We start from the raw sequence: 22081 nt of genomic DNA, 5'->3' as shown, positions 1-22081 counted from the left end.
AAAGAAGATGTGTTTGAATGGGGCCTGTAGTCAGCCTGGTATAGCTTTCATCAATGAGTAGGATGAGTACTCATCAGATGCTCTCTTCTTTCCTTGAAGGAAATGTTTAGGAAAGCAAACTTGGGAAAGGACTCTCCAGAGGGGGAGACTTTACTGGGTCCAGACCAAGCAGTTACTGTTCTCAGCCACTATTCCCCTGCTGGGTGGGCAACACCTCATGCCGGTGCTCTTCTATGTCTCTCCAGGAACACCCTCCTCCATCTCTCCTGTTGTGTATGCTAAAAGTTCTGAGACTTCTATCAGGGTTTTTTTTTCTCCTACAGAGAAGTGCTTCTGAACTTTTATATTCTTAGGACTCTTGTATTTAAGATACTTACCTAGCTCATATATTACCTTACATTTCCCTGTTCTGTCTTAACTATATTTCAAGTTCCTGGAGGGCATAGCCGTCTTGTCTACCAAAGCCCTGAGAGGGACTTGCAAGATCACTTGGAAAAGTGGTTCTTTAGCTGATTATTGGTATCACTTGGGAGCTTTAAAAAGCTATAGGTTCTCAAGCACCATCTTCTAGATAATGAATTAAATTCTGTCTGTGTATGTTAAGTGTATGGTGAGGGCAAGGTGGGTTAAAGGAGTGTGAAAAGAAGCTGTGTTTGAGTGGGGCACTTGATGGGATGAGCACTGGGTGTTATGCTGTATGTTGGCAAATTGAACTCCAATTAAAAAAAAAAACTGTGGTTCTGAATCACAGTCTACAAAAATGGTCTATAAAATCTAGTGCCTCCTGATCTATACACATGGCACCTAGTATATATAGCTTACTTCCTGGCTCTTGGTTCAGCATACGATCCTGAGGTTTTCTATCACTTTTTTATGACTATGACTCAAATTCATAAGCAGGATAATTCTGTATTCTTAGAATGGACAGCAAGCCCAGCTCAGTGCCATGCTGTTCTCCTATAGAGCTCTCCTGCTTGCATTCTTGGAATTATGTTCTGATGGATCTTCAGTAGCCTTCTCTGTACATCATAGACTGAACAATGGAGATCCTCTATTTTACTCTGTTGTCTTTTTATACAAGAGTTTAGGAGGCCTACAGTAGACCTGATGACTCAGTATATTTTAATGCATATTCAGTATGTGCTTTGCTAAATGTGATATAACTAATTGACTATGTACTACTTCTATTGTATAGTAGAATAGATAATGTCCAACAAAAATGTCCAGCTGATGAAAATAACATTTCCTGATGGACACTAAGGCAGAATTTCAGCATTTGGTGTCAGGAGTTACTCAAAAAATACAAGTCAAACTTTTATAAAGAAGGAATTTTATTCCTCTGCAAATCTAGTGGAAAATTAATCATACAAAATATGATGGTGCCAAGAAAGCATTTGCAAGAGCGCAGATGCATGAGTATGAAACATTACATTTTCCAGGCAGTGTGTTTCCTTATCAGAGCAGACTCCTTCGTGACTAAAGTGATCATTACTCAACAATGATGGGTGACAAAAGCTCTTATTTTCCCATGTTTTAATCATTTCTTTAGAACTGGTTATGGAAGGGGGAAATGCCCTCTTGCTTTGCCGTGCACATTGCACAGTAAATGGGACATTTGAGGGTCTCTTCTCTCTACTTCAGAGTAGTGCCTATATAGACTGAACCTAGTATTGAGATATTTGGCATCCTGCATTCCAACTGTCTGTCTAATGAGGTAAATAATCACATTGATTACAATGTTTTGGTGCTTTGTGTTGAGAGGAAGGAACAAAAGCTCAAAAGGCTTTGTCTGCTTCAGATTGTTTAGGATGGACTAAATTTATATAGTGCCCTTGAAGCTCTGTTCTGGAGCAGGGCCAGACATGGCACAACTCCAGTGGCAGCCGTTTGTGTGACAGTCACTCATGTTACAGCTTTTCAGCGGCTTAACACTCTGAAACAACCACTGCTACTTGTCTCCCTAGGAGATTTGTTCAACTGTTGTCTTCTAAGGTGCACTGAATTTTAATATATATGGTATTTTTAATTATCACAAACCATATTTCTTCCATAGTGTTCCCTTTTGTTCTTTTAAGCACCTATTTTTTAAAATTTAAAAATACTTACTTTTCTGAAATATTCCATTGAGATCAGTTCATAATTTGGTTCACCATACATTTTTTTAAATACATATCAAATTTTATTGATCATAGCTTTTGCCGTTGTGGTGTTTTTTGTTTTTGTTTTTAGCTTTGAGATATAATTGATATACAAGCTGAAGATGTCCAACATGTTGATCTGATACTTAAATATTGCAAAATGACTATTACCATAGCAGTAGCTAACCCCTCCATCACATCATATATTTACCATCTCCTTTTTGTGGTGAGAACATTTAAGATACAATCTCTTGGCAATTTCCAAATATGTAATATAGTACAATATATACAGTATAAATAATCACACTGTACACTACATCTCCAGAACTTATTCACCTTATCTGGAAGTTTGTACTCTTTGAGCAGTATTTCACCATTTTCCCCAGCCCATGGTAACCACCATTCTATTCTTTCTGTGAGTTTGACTTTTTAGATTCCACATGTGAGAACTTATGTCTTTCTGACCTATTTCACTAGCATAATGCCTTCAAAGTCCATCTGTCTTTTTGCAAACACCAGAAATTTCTTATGGCTAAAGGATGGTCCATTATATAGATCTAATACCTGTCTTCCTACCATTCATATGTTGATGGACACTTAAGTTGTTTCCATATCTTGGCTATTGTGAATGATGCTGCTATGAATATGGAGAGCAGATATCTTCTCAAGATTGTTTTCATTTGCTTTGTGTGTGTGTGTGTGTGTGTGTGTGTGTATACACATATCTCCTCTGTGTGTGTGTTTACAGAGTGTGTATATATATAGTGTATATAGTAAACATATATATGTTTACATAGTGTGTGTGTGTGTGTGTATATATATATATATATATTCTAATTGCATATGTTTGTGTACATATACACACAGGACTGGGATTGCTAGATTGTGTGTCCATATACACATACACACAGAGGAGTGGGATTGCTAGATCATATGGTAGTTTTAAGTTTTTGAGGAACAGACATAGTGTTTTCCATAATAGCTGTACCAATTTACTTTTCTACCAATAGTGTATAAAGGGTCCCTTTTCTCCACATCCTGCAAGCGTCTTATCTCCTGTCTTTCAGATGATAGCCATCCTAATAGATGTGAGATGATCTCATTGTGATTCTAATTTGCACTTCTCTCATGATTAATGATTTTGAGTACCTTTTTATATACTTGTTGGCCATTTGTATGTCTTCTTTGGAAAAATGTCTATTCAGTTCCTTGGCCTGTTTTGTAATTGGATTGTGGTTTTTGCTACTCAGTTTACATATTTTGGATATTAGCCCCTTATTAGTTATATGATCAGCAAGTATTTTTTCCCACTATGCAGATTGCCTTTCATTTTGTAGATTCTTTTTTATTCTATTTTTAAAAAATATTTATGAGAGAGAGAGAGAGAGAGAGAGAGAACGAACCAGCACACGAGCAAGGGAAAGGGCAGAGGTAGAGGGAGAAACAGATTCCTCTCTGAGCAGGGAGCTCGATGCAGGACTCGATCCCAGGACTCTGGGATCATGACCCGAGCTAAAGGCAGACACTTAACTGCCTGAGCCACCCCTGTGCTCTCATTTTGTAGATTCTTTTGCTGTTGAAATGCTTTTTGGTTGGATGCAGTCCCACTTAATAATTTTTGCTTTTGTTGCTTTTGATTTTGGTGTCTCATCTGGAAACCAATTGCCAGAATCAAGGAGTGATTTTTTTTTTTTTTTCCCCCTATGTTTCCTTCTAGGAGTCTTACAGTTTCAGGTCTTATGTTTAAGTCTTTAAATCTCTTTCAGGTTAATTTTTGAGAGTGGTATAAGATAGAGATCCAATTTCAGTCGTCTTGTGGTTATCAAGTTTTCCCAGCACCAATTATTGAAGAGCCCATCCTTTTGCCATTGAGTGTTCTTGGATCCCTTGTCAAATATTAGTTGACTGTATATATTCCATTGAACTGTGTGTCTATTTTTTTCCAGTATCATATTATTATTATTTTTACCATAGCTTTGTAGTATAGTTTGAAATCAGGATATGTGATGCCTCCAGCTTTGATCTTTCTCAGGATTGCTTTTGCTATTCAGGATTTTTTGTTTCCATTCAAATTTTAGGATTTTTGTTCTATTTCTATGAAAAAATCCATTGGAACTTATAGGAATTACATTTCATCTGTAGGTAGCTTTGGGTAGTATGGATATTTTAGCAATATTCTTATGATCCATGAACATAGGATAGATTTCTATTTGTTTCCTCTTCAATTTCTTTTCACCAAAATCTTGTAGTTTTCAGTGTAGGTTCTTTGCCACCTTCATTTAGATTTACTCTTATGTGTTTTTGTTTTGTTTTGGATATTGTGAATGGGACTGTTTCTTTTTTAGATATCTTGTTAGAGTATAGAAATGCTACTGATTTCTACATTTTTTTTTTTTTTGTATTCTGCAACTTTACTGAATTTGTTTATTGGTTCTAACAGGGTGTTTTTGGTGCTGGAGTCTTAGCATTTTAAATATAAAAGATTATATAGGAATTAAGGAGTATACTTATTGTGATGAGCACTGAGTGCTATATGGAAGTGTGGAATCACTAAATTGTGCACCTGAAACTAATATTGCATCATATGTTAACTAACTGAAATTTTATAAAAACTTAAGATTATATAATCTGCAAGAAAAGACTATTTTACTACTATTCTTATTGGATGGTTTTTGTTTCTCTTGTCTGCTCTGGTTAGAACCTCCAATCCTATGTTGAATAATGTTAGAATGGTAGCATTTGTCTTGGTCCTGATCTTAGAGGAAAGGCTTGCAGCCTTTATTTACCATTGAGTGTGAAGTTAGCTGTGGGCTTCTCATATATGCCCTCTATAACTATAGAGGTATATTTCTTCTATACTGAATTTGTTGAGTTCTTATCGTGAAAGGTTGTATTTTGTCAAATGCTTTTTCTGTATCTAGAGATCATGTGTTTTTGATCTTTTATCCTATTAATATGGTGTATCACATTTATTGATATTCATGTATTTAATTCTTGCATCCCAGGGAAAAATCCCTCTTGATCATTATGTATGATTTTTTTTTCCAATGTGGTGTTTTTAATTTGCTAATGTTTTGTTGCATCTATATTCATCAAGAATACTGGCCTATTCATCAAGAATACTGGCCTTGTAGTGTTCTTATATGACTTTGGTATCAGGATAATGATCGCCTCCCAACAGGAGTTTTGGCATTATTCTCTCCAATTGTTTTTGAAGAGTTTCAGAAGGATTGGTGCTAATTCTTTGAATGTTTGGTAGAATTCACCAGTGAAGCCATCTGTTCTTGGACAGTCTGGAAAATTTTTAACTACTGATTCACTATCCTTACTCATTATTGATCTGCTCGGATATTCTATTTCTTTCAGTTTTGGTAGGCTGTATGTTTCTAGGAATTTATTCTAGGTTATAAAATTTGTTGGCATAAAGTGCTCATAGTAGTCTTCTATGATGCTTTGTATTTGTGTATCAGTTGCAAAGTCTCTTTCATTTGATTTTTGTCTTTTTAGTCCTGCTGAACATTGGCCAATTTTGTTTATCTTTTCAAGAAAGCAATTCTTTCATTGATCTTTGATATTTTTCTGGTCTAATTTACTTCCTCATTTTTTCCCCCTTCTGTTAACTTGGGCTTAATTTTCTTGTTCTTGAAGTGTAAATGTAGGTTGTTTATTTGAAATATTTCATTTTTAAAAGATTTATTCATGAGAGACAGAGGCAGAGACATAGGCAGAGGGAGAAGCAAGTTCCATGCAGGAAGCCCGATATGGGACTTGATCTTGGTACTCCGGGATCACTCCCTGAGCCAAAGGCAGACGCTCAACTGCTGAGCCATCCAGGCATCCCTGAAATATTTCATTTCTTAATGTAGACTTTATCATTGTAAGCTTTTCTCTTAGAACTACTTTTGCATTATCTCGTAGCTTTTGATAGGTTTCCATTTTTATCTTTTCAAGATGTTTAATGCCCATTTTTGAATGCTGCTTCAACCCATTGTTTCAGGAGCATGTTTAATTTCTATGTATTTATGAATCTTCCAGTTTTTTTCCTGTTATTGATATCTAGTTTCATGTCATTAGGGTGGAAAAAATATTTGTGGTAATATGACTTCAATCTTAGATTTGCTAAGATTTGCTTTGTGATCTGTTGTATGAACTACCCTAGAAAATTTCTATGTGCACTTGAACGATATATATTCTGCAGTTGTTAGATAGAATGTTCTGTATCTTTTAGGTCCCTTGGTCTAAGGTATGGTTCAAATCCAAATTTTTTTTTTGTTGGATTGATCATTCAGACAGAAAACCATTGTTGAAAGTTGATATGCAAGTCCTCATACTACTAGTGTATTGTTATCTATTTCTCCCTTCAGACTTTATTATTTAATATATTTTGGTGTCCCATATTGGGAAAATATAGATTTATGATCCATCTTCTCAAAGAATTGGCTCCTATATCCTTATATAATGACTTTATCTCTTACCATTTTTGGCTTAAAGTATATTTTGTCATATATAACTATTCCTGCTCTTTTTGTGTGTCATTAAAGCTAAAATGAGTGTCTTGTAAGTAACATATATAGTTCAGTCCTTTTTCTTATTTTTAATTTATTCAGCCACTCTGGGTTTTTTGGGAGGAGGTGGAATTCAGTCTATTTATATTCAGAGTATTGATGGGTAAGGACTTACTAATACCATTTTCTAGCTGTTTTGTAATTCCCTCATTCATTTCTTTCTTGCTGCCTTACTTTGTAAATTGATTATTTTTGTAATGGTATGTTTTGGTATCTTCTTTACTTTTTGCAAATCTACTGCAGGTTTTTGCTTTGTAGTTACTATGAGACTTACATAAAAGATATATACTTTTACCGGTGTGTTGTGTATTTTCATGTTACTAATTAGTGTTCTCTTACCCATTACAATGCATCCAAATTCCTATTTTTTTTCTCCAATAAGGTGCTGGGATTTCTCCAGAAATATCTTCTGGTCATCCGCAAGAGCTCTTTCATCCATGGGCGAGTGTCTGAGACCATGTTCTGTAAGGGCTCCTGGATTGCAGCTAAGCTGGCTAGAACTGGATTGTGGGCCACTGCTTGGTCTATAGCTTAGGTTGAGGTCTCTCTGTTCACTACCCAAGTTGTAGGTGGATGAGACTCTTCCTGGGTCCCTTGGTGTTTGGCACCAGATCCCACAGTTCCTTCAAAGGTTCTTCTGTCCATGGATGGATGCTGAATTTGTGTGTGTCAGGAAGGTGGGCAAACATGAGAAATAGTTTATATCACCATGATGTTAGTATCCCCTCCAGGTACCTCATTCTTGTAATGTTTTCTAAACTCTTATCTCTTAGAACATAATGACTGATAGTTCTCTCCAAATATTCTCTCCTTCCTTGTGTGTGTGTGTGTGTGTGTGTGTGTGTGTGTGTGTGTATTCCTGTTTTGGTCCAACTTCATTTGAGAAGTATTTCCTAAACATCTCGTGATCTTGGGCTGTGCATTTTAAGAGTTGGATATTGAAATGCTCTTTGGAAAGTCTCATGTAAGCATGGGACTTGCTGACTTTTGAGATGGAATTTCACTGGGGAGTGCTGTATGCAAAATTCATATGTGGGTCTTTCTATTGAGTTACAGTTTTTCCTAAGGAGAATTCTCCAGTCTCCTGGCTGAGGAGCATATGCCTCACTGCTGTGAGTTTGGGGAGTTAAACTGGGAAAAGAATTAGAGATTTCACATTCAACATGTGGGTTTTTACTGAATTCCCATGACTTCAGAGGCATTTGGTATCTCCAGGGAATTCCTGTGTCTAAGGAATTTGGCTGGTCTTTTGAAATGAGTTCATTGCAATTTCAGTGGAGTCAGGAATAAGTAAAGATATGTGTTTAAGTTATGTTTAGTTGGAACCCCAAGGCTGATATTGAGGTTGATGGAAAATTCATTTATATTCAATACCATTTCTGTCAGAGGACTTGAGATACAAGGAGCATATGCAGTTTGAGTAGCAACTGATCAACTAGTGACTCTACTTTAAAGTAGTTAAGGATTAGGGTTCAGTGAGCTGAATGGCTTCTAAGACTTCCAGCCAGGGATATGTGGCAATGGGTTTTCAAGATCTACTAAGGATATAATTTGGGATATAAACGAATTTGAGGACACTGTCCTCTCTTTGTGATATGCAAGGTCTTGGGCTTATTTTAATTTGCATTTTCTTTAAACTAGTTTGTCTTCAGCTTTCCAAAGACTGACCTTAGAGTTGCTAAGGCAAAACCCTATACTTGCTAAAACTCTTGCATAAATATTTGCCCTTCCACATTTTTTTTAGTTGTAAAAGATAAATGTGTAATATACATATTTACTGTCACAATAGTAAAAAAAACCTTCACAAATATCAAATTGGTTATATATCAGAGCCCTTATATGACAGTCCCTAACAGTGTGGTGAGTAGAAGTTGAAAAATCTTAGAGTCTCACAAAGAGCAGCTACCTAAACAGCATTGAGGGTCGAGACTTCTTGGTCTCAAAGACAAAACTATTTGACTTTATAGTTTTGAAATGTGTTTTACAGCAGACAGAATTGCATCTCAGAAAATTGTTTTCTTTAGAATATGCTTCTTTCCTGTGTATAGATTTGGATATCTCTACAGCAGTGTTGTCTTGCCTTGCTGTAAATAAGTTCACGTGCATTTGCTTAAACCACTGCTGATAGGAGAATAGAATAGAAGACCTGGCTACAAAACATGTGTAAATATGATCTTCAGTTTATGTGGTCTGAATCTGATGCAGCTCAACATAAGCTAGACTGTTAAGGCTCCACATCTTACATTGAGGAATTAATATCCAGAGCTGGGAATTAATCTACATAAACTCTTATGTATTTTGGGGCTCACCGTTGGTTTTCAAAATGGCTGCCTTATGTGGAGGTCAGGGAGAAACCAAAGAAAGGGGCAGATCACTCTAGATTGATAAGTGGCAATTTTAATAAGCAAGGAGACTTACTTACAAGGCTTATCTTGGGTGGCCACAAGACAAGTACATCTCCAATACCTGGTTGCCAAATCCTAAAAGTTTATTTATAGACCCTAACTTGGTTTTTAGTCACATATATCACCCAGATGATCTCAACACATTATTTCAAGGGTATGTCCTTGAGGAAGTTTCTGGATGGTTAGGCAAGCTGAATGCATGTTCCAAGCACAAGAAAGAGGGGTAAGGAGCTTCTCATTGCCTGGGTCCAGTTGTATGTCAACTGGTGGTCACATTTTCTTAATGACTTCCCCCAACACTCATTCTAAAGGCCATTGAGCAAAACCTTACCATGGGAGTCTTACCTTGAAGGGGAAAGGCAGGTTTTAGGTCATGAAATGAGCACTGGGAAGTGAAGAGTAAACTCCTTTTGTTTTTCTAGGCCTTGAGATTAAGAACCCATTTCACTGAAAATTGGAATGTGTTCAAGGAACTTCTGCTAGGAAATATTTATGATTCATAAGCTGGCTCCTAAAACATGGTTTAGTTGGGAGAGCTACAGGTATGGATCTCTTGGAGTTAGTCTTGGGTCTTGGCTTGGAGGTTTTGAGAGCATCGTATGTAAAAATGATTTCAATTTTATTGCCTTATTTCCTTTCTTTGATCTATTATCCCCCAAACAGCAATAAAATCTGGTTGACTTGATCTCTGCTGTAACTGAATTGAGGAAGCTTCAGACAGTCTAAGGGAGAGGAGTGGCCTGATTATAGTTTTTGTTGTTGTTTTAATCTCTGAGGAAGTGGCAGGGGGTCATATATGTAAGCAGTGTTCCACATAAAAGGCTTGGAGCCAGGTGGCTGGCTCAGGTATCAGGTGACAAGATAGAATTGAAGGGCATGTAAGCATTTCCCTAGGAGTCCAGAATATTTGGAATGGAAATTCGGTAAAGACTAAACTTATCCAGTCAAATAGGATAAGGATCTCAAATATTGTAATTTGAGGATTTGAAGATTCATGAGAGAGATGGACCCACACTGGTTACATTGATAAAACAAATTACTTTGTAGTTTTCACTTTTCTATAAACTGTGGTCTATTCTTTTGATGTTCTCCTGGATGCTTATTGAGCAACAGATGTGAATTATAATTCTTAATGATTTCCTTTCCCTTCTCCTTTTAATGGGATCCAGGCAACTGTGCTGGTTTTCTTCTTTTGTTTAGTCTGATCCCACTTGTATACCCGCTCACCCATGTCCTATCCTCTACACATGGCTCTAAGTTCTCTAGCACCTTTGAAAAAGTTGCCTCTTCTCCTTTCCCATCCCCACCCCTATTTTTTGAGCAGGTACTCTACCACCTTTCCTTGAGCTTTGTTGTTGGCCTAAACAAAAATGTATTAAAACATTCTATGTGCTATCTCTACTTTACAAAAATTTTAAGAATTAGGGAAAAGAGTCTTCAGGAAGTCTCCACAAACTCTGCCAACCCTGTGACTTATTTATTTTTTTTAAAAAGATTTTATTCATTTGAGACAAACAGAATGAACATGAGTGGGGGTGGGGATGGGGGGGTGGGGGGGACAGAAGGCGAGGGAGAAGAAGACTCCCTGCTGAGCAGGGAGCCTGATGTGGGGCTTGATTCCAGGGCCCTGGGATCATGGCCTGAACTGAAGGCAGATGCTTAACCATCTGAGCCCCCCAGGTGCCCCAACTCTGGGACTTTAATCAGTACATCAGGACCTGCTGGCTGTGCTCACTACTATATCTCCAGCTACTTGTCATTACTATTCTGTTGGTCAGTGTGTTGACTTGGCTCAGGGTTTTTACTGCCAATACTTCATCTTTAGGCTTAGGGAAATAAAAATAAGCCCATTTTTCACATATTATCTAAGAACCCCAGCCAGATCACTCCATCTCATTTTTGTGAGTATAAAGCTTCTTTGAAATAATTTTTTACTCTAATTTTCCTTTTTTTTTCTTTTTGATCTATTTTTTTTTCCTTATTGTCAAATATCTAGTTACTAAAGTAGTGCCTAGTGTATGGTAGGTGCTTAACAAATGTTTGGGGAAATGAATAAACCTACCATAAGCCAAAACTTCGTTTCAATTCTAAATTCTCAAAGGGGATGTGGGGCTGCCTATCTTTAAGTCAGAATAGATCAGGATTCTCAAGCACTCTCTTCCTTTCTAAATTGTATTTTTCTAACTATAGCCTCTCTCCCTGCCCCAGGTTCCAGAACACTATTCTTCTCTATTCTGCAGAAAGCAACCCTAATATTAGCATTAGGAAAACTATGATTTATGCAATGAGGAACCACTCATGAATAATTTATGGCTCTGTTTTTAATATTTAGGATGCAACATTGGCATCCTAAACATTTTGGTGAGTTTTATGACTGTGATCTAACGAGTTTACTCTTTTATAGTATCTGTTTACAGATTTCTATGCTGTTTATTTCTTGTTTAAAAGATTTTTATAAAGACTGTTATAACGGTGGTCCCCTCTCCCATACTTGCCACACCCCATAACCCCTGTATTTATTTAGCACTTGTTAAGAGTCTGCTGTTAGACACTGGGATTATAAAGATTCTCAAATACATATGTTCATCCCTCTTCCCAGTTTCAATCTCCTCCATGTCTTCTCATTTTCTTCGGATAAATTGTGAAAGTCAAAGCATGACTTTAAAAACTCTCCATGATTTGGCTCCTGTCTCCCTTCCTCGTCATTTCTCTCCTCCGTACCTGTTTTCCCATTTTCTTTTTTTCTCTCCTTCCAACCCTCCAGTGAATGAACTCTCCTGAACTTCTTTCAGGGAGTCTATCCTCTCTATACTAATCTGTCATTCTTCCACCTGGAACATTATCCTCCCCATTTGCCTAAAACTTGATTTTTAGTTTTTGACTAAACTCTGCAGAAAGGTTTTCTGGCCCTAAGAGGCTGGGTAAGGGACCCCTTCTCAACATTGCAGTATACCCTGCGTTTCCCTGCTTGTACACACATATATATATATGTGTGTGTGTGTGTGTGTGTGTATTTTATATATCCTAGAAGGCTTGTGATTCACCCTATATTGCTTCTTTTTTGTGCTCAAGGTATACTAAAATCCTCCAGAAAGCAGAAATCATTGGTAACAGGAAACCTCTTATTTTTGGCAAAACTCCGTGTTTATCACACATTTTGGATTCTTCTTGCCAACTTCAAAATCCCTTTGTTGAAAGTTTGTGTTCCCTGAAAGAAACAGGGAGCTTCCCTGGAATCCCTTGGATTAGTTATGGGGTGAGTGAAGATACTCCTGAGGTTTCTGTGTGTGTGGATGGAAGTTACAGTCATTCTAGAAGTTACCACCTGAACATAATCTTGGCCTTGATAGATAAGGGCAGGATGGGGCTGGGGTTCTTTTTTTTTTTTAAGATTTTATTTATTTATTCTTGAGAGAGAGAGAGAAAGAGAGAGAGAGAGAGAGAGAGAGAGAGAGAATGGCTCCATGCAGGAAGCCCGATGTGGGACTTGATCCCGGGACTCCAGGATCACGCCCTGGGCCCAAGGCAGGCACTAAACTGCTGAGCCACCCAGAGATCCCCGGGGCTGGGGTTCTTGAAGCAATGATTATCTCCTCCAAGCATTGCTTCTTTGGCAGGAAAGAGGGAACCATTTTTCTTTCTCCTCTTTACAACAGACCCAAACACATTTGATTTGACTTGATGAAAAATGCAACAATAGTCATTTCCTTGGGCCATTCATCTCACATATTCAATTCCTGGGCATCAGAAGAATGCTATCTGTATACATGGTGGAGCGTAAGTCATGAACTCTGTTGGAAGTTTTAATTGTAAAACTAAATTTCCTATATGCTCAGGCTTTACATTTAGGTGCTTACATTCAACTTAAAAAGATAAAAAGTATTTTTAAGTCTGTCACTTCTCATGACTCAGCTGTTAGAAATCTGGGCAGGAGTGAGAAATCCAAATGGTATAGCAAGGAAATGGTAGAGTAATGAGAAGAGGAAATACTGCATTATGACTGTCAAATGTCATCTGCTTAATGTTTGATCTGGTTCATGCTTATAGCAGGATACAGATGGAGTTATAGAAGAAGAAAGTGCCAATCAAAAGTATAGTTTCTCTCCCTTGCTTTTTTCACTGTGATCCCTAGAACTCAGACTTTGATTTCTGCCTGCCTTTTCCTCCACCAAATCCAGGAGTAGGGTGGTGCATCTATTCTCCCTGTTGCCCTTGTCAACTATTACTCTTAACGTGGGGAGGGACCTGCTGCTACCTTTTCAGAATTGCTCCCTCTCCTACTTCCTGCCTATTGCAGCCACCAGGTACTGCTGTTACTATAACCACATTGAGCCTAAAGGATATGGCTGCTTTCCACATGGAATCTGTCCAATAATGAAGCCAAAAGAGAAAAAGTAGAGCTTAGAGCTGAAAAGTGATAGTCATGATTATATTATTTGGACCTCCAGATCTAGCCATGTCTGAGGCCAGCACTACTTTTAGATTATTCTGCTTATCCTAGCTTTAATGGCATTTTGACAGCCTTCAAATCTTGGCTAATAAAGGTCCCAATACTCTGTTCCAGTGCCATGGTCATTAAACCCTGATCCTTTCCTACAGGTGAATGTATGCTTATCACTTGATCATCCCAGCTGGGCCCACAGCAGTTGTGACAGCAACAAAAGTCTCTATTTTCACCTCTAAGCTCTGCTTTTTCCTGCTGGCTTCATTATTGGGCAGATTCCATGTGGCATTGGTGAAGGCCACTAGACTCCTATCCCCAGCAGAGAAAAAGCATTTGTAGAACTGGTAGGAATATCTTGGGGGAGGAGTCTGACTGGCTTGGCACTAATCAGAGAATAATTTCTGACACAATCATGATACTTAGGGGAAATGGAGCTTGATAGGCCAGGCCTAATTTCATGACTGTCATTTGGGGTGAAGATGGGGCCAGCACCATCATAACAGGAAAGATATGCTCTAAGGCTGATCAAGAAAGGAATTATGGGACTATCCATTTGTTTAAGCAAGGGCTACTCCTTGCCTTAATCTTGGCATTGGATTAGGTCCCTGGAAGAAATTCATGAAGACTGCTTTGTTTCTGGGAAGAGTGGGCTGTGTCTTTCCATCTCTTGGATGGGAAGCTTGATGATTGTCCCACAAATCTCTTTCCACTAGTATGAATACCACAGCTGTGCCTGCCAATTGTTTTAGGTCTTATCCTAGTTTTGCCAGAAATTAGAGCCTCCAGCAAAGACTTAAGTGCTACTTCTTTATTAGGGAGTGCAATACCAACCTGACATCAACAAGACCTAGAATTCCATAACCAGGAAAGGAAAATGGAAATGAATCAGGAAAGAAGGGAAAGCCTGTATAAAGGTACATTATTAAATCAGCTACCACTTGGTATTAAAAGCACCTGAGAGCTCAGTCTTGCAGTATCACCTTCTGAGATTATGTGAATGAGCCAGGAAGAGGTGTGTCCCAGGAAGAAAGGAGCCACTGAATAAATTCTTCCTATTTGCCCTTAGTCAAAAGTTAACCACCTGGATGTTAATTTCTCTGAACTACTTTAATATGCATATGTGGGCTCTGCCGTGTGTCCCATCTCAGTATTAACAAGAAACCCTGGGCAGGAGGCAAGAAGTACTTGGTGCAGGTATGAGAAGAGGTGTTACATTTTGCTGCTATATTACAAAATGGTGCCCTCTTGGGGAGGAGGGTGCTGTCAAAGGGGCTGCATCACAGTAATGACCAGCTGCAAACTCTGAAAAGACTTGGACAAGGGGCTTTGTTTTTCTGAAAGGTATTTAAAAATAAGTATTTCTTGACTTATTTTAAGTAAACTCTACACCTGACATGGGGCTTGAACTCATGACCCCAAGATCAAGCGATGCATCTCTACTGACTGAGCCACCCAGGTTTCCTGACAAAGGGGTTAATGAAACAAACTGTAGTTGCTGTTTTTATAGCAAGTCATAAGTCCCTAATTGATATTTACCATCTTCTTCCATCTCTTCTAGATTTTTCTCCACCTGTGGCCAACACTTTAGTGGTTATGGACTTCTAGGTCTTGTTGATGTCAGGTTGTGAGTGCTTCAATTGTCAGTTTCTTGTTCTTACTGAGCACAGAAGTACTAAGGGATGTTCCAGGGAATCTTCTGCTTCTAGACTTGCTCTTTCCTTCATCCTTTATGTAACAGCTCTCCTAGCTCCCCATGGCACTCAGGATCAAATCACTCCTACCAACGGAATGACTTTGTCTAGTAGCATGAGGAAGCCTTTGACCTTTGGTATTACAGTGAGCAGTTCACTGGAATCCTTATGTGCACATTTTCCCATGGAAAAATCTGTTGCTCACTCTACTCATCCCATTTCTACTCTCACCTAGAATTGGAAAATAAGATGAGAAACATCAATTCCATGAGTCATCAAGAATAAGGGCCAATCCTGTGTCATTCCTTGGTTTCTGAACCTCCATAGTCTAAGTATTGAGGACATAATATTTATTCCTTAAATGCACATACTATATTCTACACGAGAGAGCCCCAACCCCATAATGGTGGTGCTCAATCTAACCTCTTAGCTGAGCCCTTAAAAGGCTATTCACTGTTTTGTTGTGTTGGCTGATTTGTGCGTAGGAAGGTAATGAGCAATTGACCACATGGTCATGTACCCGTTGTCGAATGTTGTTAAGAAATTGGTCCTTTGGTCCAAAACAATTTTATATGGGATATCATGTTAGTAAGGCAGGCATTCTATAATCTCTGTAGATGGCAATACTGGAAGTAACACTGCAGCTGGGAAGGCAAGCCTGTATCCAGAATAGATATGGATTCTAGTTGGAATTAATTTCTACTTCCTCTATGATAGAATGGATCTGATTTAATTAATCTGTCATTAATGGTTGCTGGATTTCCTGCAGAATGGTACCATATGAGGGATCAGCATTAGTCTTTACTGCTGGTAGTTTGTGTATTCAGCAGTAGTAGAACTAGATGAGTCTTGCTGAGAGGGAGTCCATGCTGCAGAGTTCCTGCACAACTCTGGTAATTGTTCATGGTCCCATTATGCTATATTGAAGTGGTCAAGGAGACTTCCTGGCTGATGGCCACAGGAAAAGTCATTTCTATCCATTTCATTTTTAATGGTCTTCTCAGTGCTGCATGTTCTCTGGAGGACAATATGAGACAGTTTTGCCCATGCTCATATGTCCATTTTGTTCCTTTTACAGACTTTTCTTTCCAATATTCTAATCTGTTCCTGCCAGGCCTCTGACCAGCCAGCCAGTTCATTCACCACTCCTCAGGATTCCTTGTATATCTATACTTCAGGGAATTTCTCTCCTACAAAATGAACAATAAAATATACCCACAGCTCTGACTGTTAGGATTTCTTGAACTATTGCCCATTAGAGCTGTCCCTGAGGGAGCCTGAAATCTTAGGAAGCAGGAGTGCAGGAAAAAGAGTAGTGCAGCAAGAAAGGTGGAAAATCTACGATGGTGGCATATTACCAAACTGGTATCAAGTAATATTGACTCTATAAATGGCCATTCTCACAACAGTCTGTTTGCAGAGGAAGCAAAGACTTCTAATGCTCAGGGTTTCACCTCAAGTAATTAATTCTTACGTACTTTTAGGTCACATATGTGAAAACTTGGGGCAGAAGGCAAGAGGGAATGTGATAGAAATACGCGGTGAGATGTTTTTGGGTTGTGCTCATGTGAAGGTGCCAAATTTCCCACAGAGCTGGTAGCTGCTGGAGCCACTGAGGTTGGCCAAATGCCCTAGGGATAGGCAAATATGAAAGGATATGACTTGGTATGTAAGAAGTCTCTAGTTCATCTGCCCTCCTTGTAGAAATCTTCCTTGCAGAGTGATGGTACACTTGTGTTTCATACAGTTTCCACTGTACCATCCCCCCCAAATACCTCTATGAATGTGTAGGCAGATACACCAGTTGAGCATATGTAATGTATCCACAAATGAAGTTGAGGACACAAAGTTGAATTAGGCCTGGTAAGTCTTTTCTGGAGTTTGAAATCTGTTATATTTGACAGATGGGAAAATGAAATGAAGAGATGGTGTGACTTTCTCCAAGTCATTCAACCAGAACATGGCAAAGCTGGATCTATTAACATTTTATGTCTCCTATTACAAATAAATTGTACTGCCTATACCAGTTATTGGAGCATTAAAACAGCAAACGACTGGCAAGTACAGGGTCATGACTCATTACAGAGCTTTGAGTTTTAAACAATGCCACATGGTACATGAGATTTGTAAGTTCTTCAGTGGTAACACCATCTTGATGAAGGTAGATCAGGAATGTTTTTTTATGCTGTATTTGCAGCAAATGAGGATGGACAAATTTATTGTCAAAAGGCATTTATCCTTCTGATTGCAAAACCAAAACTAATTGTAATATCTTTAGAAAAGCTATACCAAAAAAGTACAAGTAGAGTAAATAACACCAACAGTCTTTCTGACCTTAATGTTATTACTGTCTTCCCATATCATTTAATATTTTACTAAATCTTCATTTTAATGGCATTGCATTCCATTATGTAGTTATATCATAATGTATTTAACCAGTTGTTTTTTTTTTTTGTTGGACATTAAATTAAATTAAAATTAGTTTAAAGTTTTTCAGTATTGAAAATGCTTCAATATATAGCCATCGAGGCATATCTTTATGAAACCCATGGTCTTTTTAAAAAACTTCATCATCATGGAATTCCTGATTCAAAATAATGTACTTTGATGCCTATCCATATATGAAAGTGCCCATTTCCTCCCTTATGAACTCTAGGTATTCTAAGTTTTCAGTATTTGTTCATGTGATGGAAAAATATAAATCCTCATCTTAATGAATGCCGGGAAAGCTTTTTTACTAAAAGATAACAGGAATTCTAATCCAAACAAGGATAGAGTTAGCATGCTTATCTAATATATTATGGTAAATACTTTCAAAAAATGGCCACAATTTTTCCTTCCCCATATCTGACTTTTTCAGTGTGACCTTTTTCCCAATGTGTTTTTGCAAAGATGAGTAGATATCTACAGCTGCTCACTGGCATCTTAAAAGTTTATATAGAGGTCTTAAAAGGGCTTAGTCTTGAGTTAGATGGTATCTCAACAACCTCTTATTCTCAGGACTATATGTTGAAATGGTTGCTAGTATGGGAATAATAGGTGTGGTCTACCTTCCAAGAACAGAAGGGGATGAGGAGCTTTTGATTCCCCAGGTCAACTAGTAGTCACAATCTCTCCATGATCTCCAACAATGTGTGACTTGCTTTGACCAATAGAATTTAGCAAAAATGATTTGCTGTTTTTTGAGCCTAGGCTGCTTACACAGAGGCTTTGCACATTTCTATTTGCTCTCAGATCATGGGACCACCCTGTGAGTAAGCCCAGGCTGCCCTCTGGATAATATGCACATGGCCCAGGTACTCTGTCATCCCAGGAGCTATCCAGTAAACCCCAGGAGCAGAGCTGTGTAGCCAATTTCTAGATGAGCTTAAAAGTGAGTGAGTCCTATTAGGTTGAGAAGAACCATTCCTGTAAGCACAGCCTAAATTGTTGACCCTTAGATTCCTGAAAAAAAATCAATGGTAATTATTTTGTCCCCACATTTTGGGATAGTTTGCTACCCAACAAAAGTTAACTGTGAAACACTCATGATATTATTTTGATGAAGATATAATCATACTTAAAATTAAATGAAAAATAGAAATATTTCAACATCCACTTATTAATCCATTTCTCCTGTAATTATCTTCTGGAACTATTTAGGTTTATAACTCAGTACCATTTATATGCTCAACAGGAAATGTGTACATTATCTTCACCAAAAGACCTGCACAAGGATGTTTATAGCAATACTGTTAATAGAAAAAAAAATTGGAAATTACCTATTTTTGATATTTGGTTAGCCCTTGTATATTCATAAAATTAAATGCTACATTGTTATAAACTGCACACAACAATGTGGATGAATTTCATAAATGTCATGTTGGGTAAAAGAAGGCATAAAAGAATCACGTACTGCATGATTCCATATATAGAATTCAAAGGCAGGCAAAACTAATCTCTGGTGCTGAAAAGTCAAGAGAATGGCTATTTTGGGGGAGGTAGGTGATGACAAGGAGGACGAAATATTTATCTTAGGGATTTTAATGACCAAGGGCATGGATGGGCTTCTAATATGCCAGAAGTGTTTTGTTTTTTTTTTTAATCTGAATGGCATTATACAGGTATGTTCACTCTGAATATTTATTGAGCCACTTATGACTTGTGTACTTTTCTGTATGTATGATACTTCAGTAAATAAAAAAAAATAAAAAAAAATAGACTTTATTTACTTATTCATGAGAGACACACAGAGAGAGACAGAGACATAGGCAGAGGCAGAAGCAGGCTCCCTGCAGAGAGCCCAATGCTGAACTCCATCCCAGGACCCCAGGATCATGACCTGAGCCAAAGGTAGACACTCAACCACTAAGTCACTCAGGTGCCCCAAGTTTTTTTTTTAAATGAGTATAGCCTGGAAGCTGTTGGAGTTTCCCAAAGATCAGCCATGGGGTTGTAAATAACAAAGGCACTTAAAATGTAGCAAAAACAATATTGTTTCGTTAGGAAAACCAGCATGTTGGTGCACAATACCAGGTCTTGGGTGGTTCTGGGATCAAGAGACACAGAGGGGGCCAGGACCAAGTACTTTGGCTCTCACTTATGTTGCAGCATATAGATAAAGATCACAACTGGAGGATTTGGAGGGATAGTGAAACTGACAGTGGGTAAATCCTATGAATTGAGAGAGCAATGTTGAGGTCAGAAAGGAATTTGCAAATGCAAAACAGAATAGGTGAGCTGAGATTGACAACCAACTATCCTCAGGAAATGGAAGAGTTTGATAATTAAATTTACACATGGGCAAGAGATCATATACCTGGAAACAGATGGTAGACAGGGCTCAGTCCAGGAGGTCAGACAGCATGTCTCTACATATAGACAACGTGCTACTCTGAAGCTGTGGCTTGCCTGTTGATCCAAGGGTGACCATTATCTCCAATGATAGGTAAGAAATTTCCTTGTTGGTGAGTTACAGGGCTATTTTGCTGCTCAAAGTGAGGCAAGAGTCATGAGGGACCTAGTAGTGGAAGCACGGAAAAAGGGTGAAATTCTCTGAGGAGTTCAGTTTTAATGATTATAGTGATTCAGGAAGGAATGATGATAATTGTAATTCTGCTAGTGGCAAGGGAAAACTTATTGCTGTGTGGGTGCAAGATAATTAGAACCAAAATCATATAATTGGAAGATGTCCTACCTTAGCTGCTATGGCTTCTAGTACAAGAACAAACAACAGTTGGTCCTCAAATGCCAATCGTGATATGGTGTGAATCCATCTCCCTAAGCATGAACCAAGCATGTGTTAGGAAATGGCAAGTAAAATACTAGTGCTTAAATAATACTTCATTTTATGCAACACTATTTTCTTTTCAGAGAACTTTGACAAATACGAACCCATCTGAAACTCAAAACAGACTCGAGGGAGGGAGAGCTTTGTATTCCTACTCATCTAAACAGATGAATCAGCTGGACCCTGAGGAGGAGAATATGATTAATCTAAGGGCCTACAACTCAAAAGCTGAGACATCACTTTCTCCATGCATTGTTTTCCTGCCTAAGCTGTGATGCATGCTGGCAGTGTGACACTAACTAAAGGTGGCATGGGATATTAAGGGTTGTGGTTGGTGGTTTCTTTACTTTTGGAAATTTCACATGGACTTAGAAATGAAAGGCTGGCACGTGGAATCCACTACTTGTTGAAGCTTGATTTTCTAGGAAATAAGCAACATCTGAGTTTTCCTGGATCTCAAAAACTGGCTTGTGCTTTCCTTGATAACTCTTGATGAGAGAGAGCCCTTTGCCAGTAACTCATAATGTTGCTCAGACTTTGTGCATATAAAAACCACCTTGTTGTGTATACATGTTAAAATGCATGTTATGACTCATAAGTTCTGGTATAAGAACCAAGATCTGCATTTCTAGCAAACTCGTAGCTGATGCTCCATGTCTCTGGACTGCATGTGCAGTAGTAGGAATGGAATATATTCTTGTGGTCACTGTGGTCTGAGTGCTTTAGTGTGGACTCTAGAAATTGGCATCTCTGTCAAGAAATAGTGCACCTAAAGCAACATTTAGGAAAATCTTTGAGTTTCAGACCCACTGTAAAGAAAAAGGAAAAAAAAAAAAAAGGAAAATTTGAGTTTACTTTTTTCCTGTTGCCCAGGAAACAGAATTATGGATCATAGGAGTGCCTACTGTATGGCAGCCACAATTTTAGACCCTGAACTTAGAGCAGAGCGCAAACTGGAAAATGTCCCCATTGTTGTAAGGTTTACAGTTTAATGGGGGTGAAGAGAAGGGGCGAGTCACACTAAAAGTTAATATGTAACTTGTAAAGTGGTTATAAGGGATACAGAGAAAAATACTTCTTTAGGAAGAGAAGGCAGTATAGTAAGAGGGTATGGAGTGGCAGTTTTAGATCAAAAAGCCTTGTTGAGAAGAGGACATGGTGAATAAAGACAAGAAGGAGGTGACAAAGTGAGTTGTGGGAATAACTGAAAGGGAGAACATTCTAGTCTGAGGGAATTACACATACAAAAGCTTAGAGATGGAGCAAGCCTGGCACATTTTCAGTATAGCAAGAAGGCTGGTGTAGTTGTCGAGGGCAGGGGAGAACAGATATTTGAAGATAGGAAAAGGGGCCTCTGAGAGCCCTGTAAGCCACTATATATACTTTGACTTTTACTGAATGTTATGGCCTGTCATTGGATGGTTTTAGAATCATTCTAGCATCTGTGCTAAAATCTGTAGAGGCTAACGGTAGAAGCCATGGGACTATGTAGGGGGATTATTAATCTTTCTGATGAGAGACAAGGGTGGTGGTTGCTGGTATAGTGATGAGAAGTAGTTAGATATATTT

General features: G+C 38.2%; 1 long non-coding RNA gene across 1 annotated transcript in view; it reads left to right on the top strand.

The window, feature by feature from the left end:
- The window catches only part of LOC144324662 (uncharacterized), a 78417-nt gene extending 57610 nt beyond the window's left edge, over positions 1 to 20807 (top strand). The window contains exon 4 of the long non-coding RNA XR_013390091.1: positions 20596 to 20807. This is a non-coding gene — a long non-coding RNA (uncharacterized LOC144324662). The remainder of the gene's footprint in view (positions 1 to 20595) is intronic.
- The last annotated feature ends 1274 nt before the right edge of the window (positions 20808 to 22081 follow it).

The sequence above is a fragment of the Canis aureus genome, chromosome 12, assembly GCF_053574225.1.
Source record: "Canis aureus isolate CA01 chromosome 12, VMU_Caureus_v.1.0, whole genome shotgun sequence".
Taxonomy (NCBI): Eukaryota; Metazoa; Chordata; class Mammalia; order Carnivora; family Canidae; genus Canis; species Canis aureus.
Note: the sequence above shows the minus strand (reverse complement) of the source record. Positions and strands in the feature narration are given on the sequence as shown.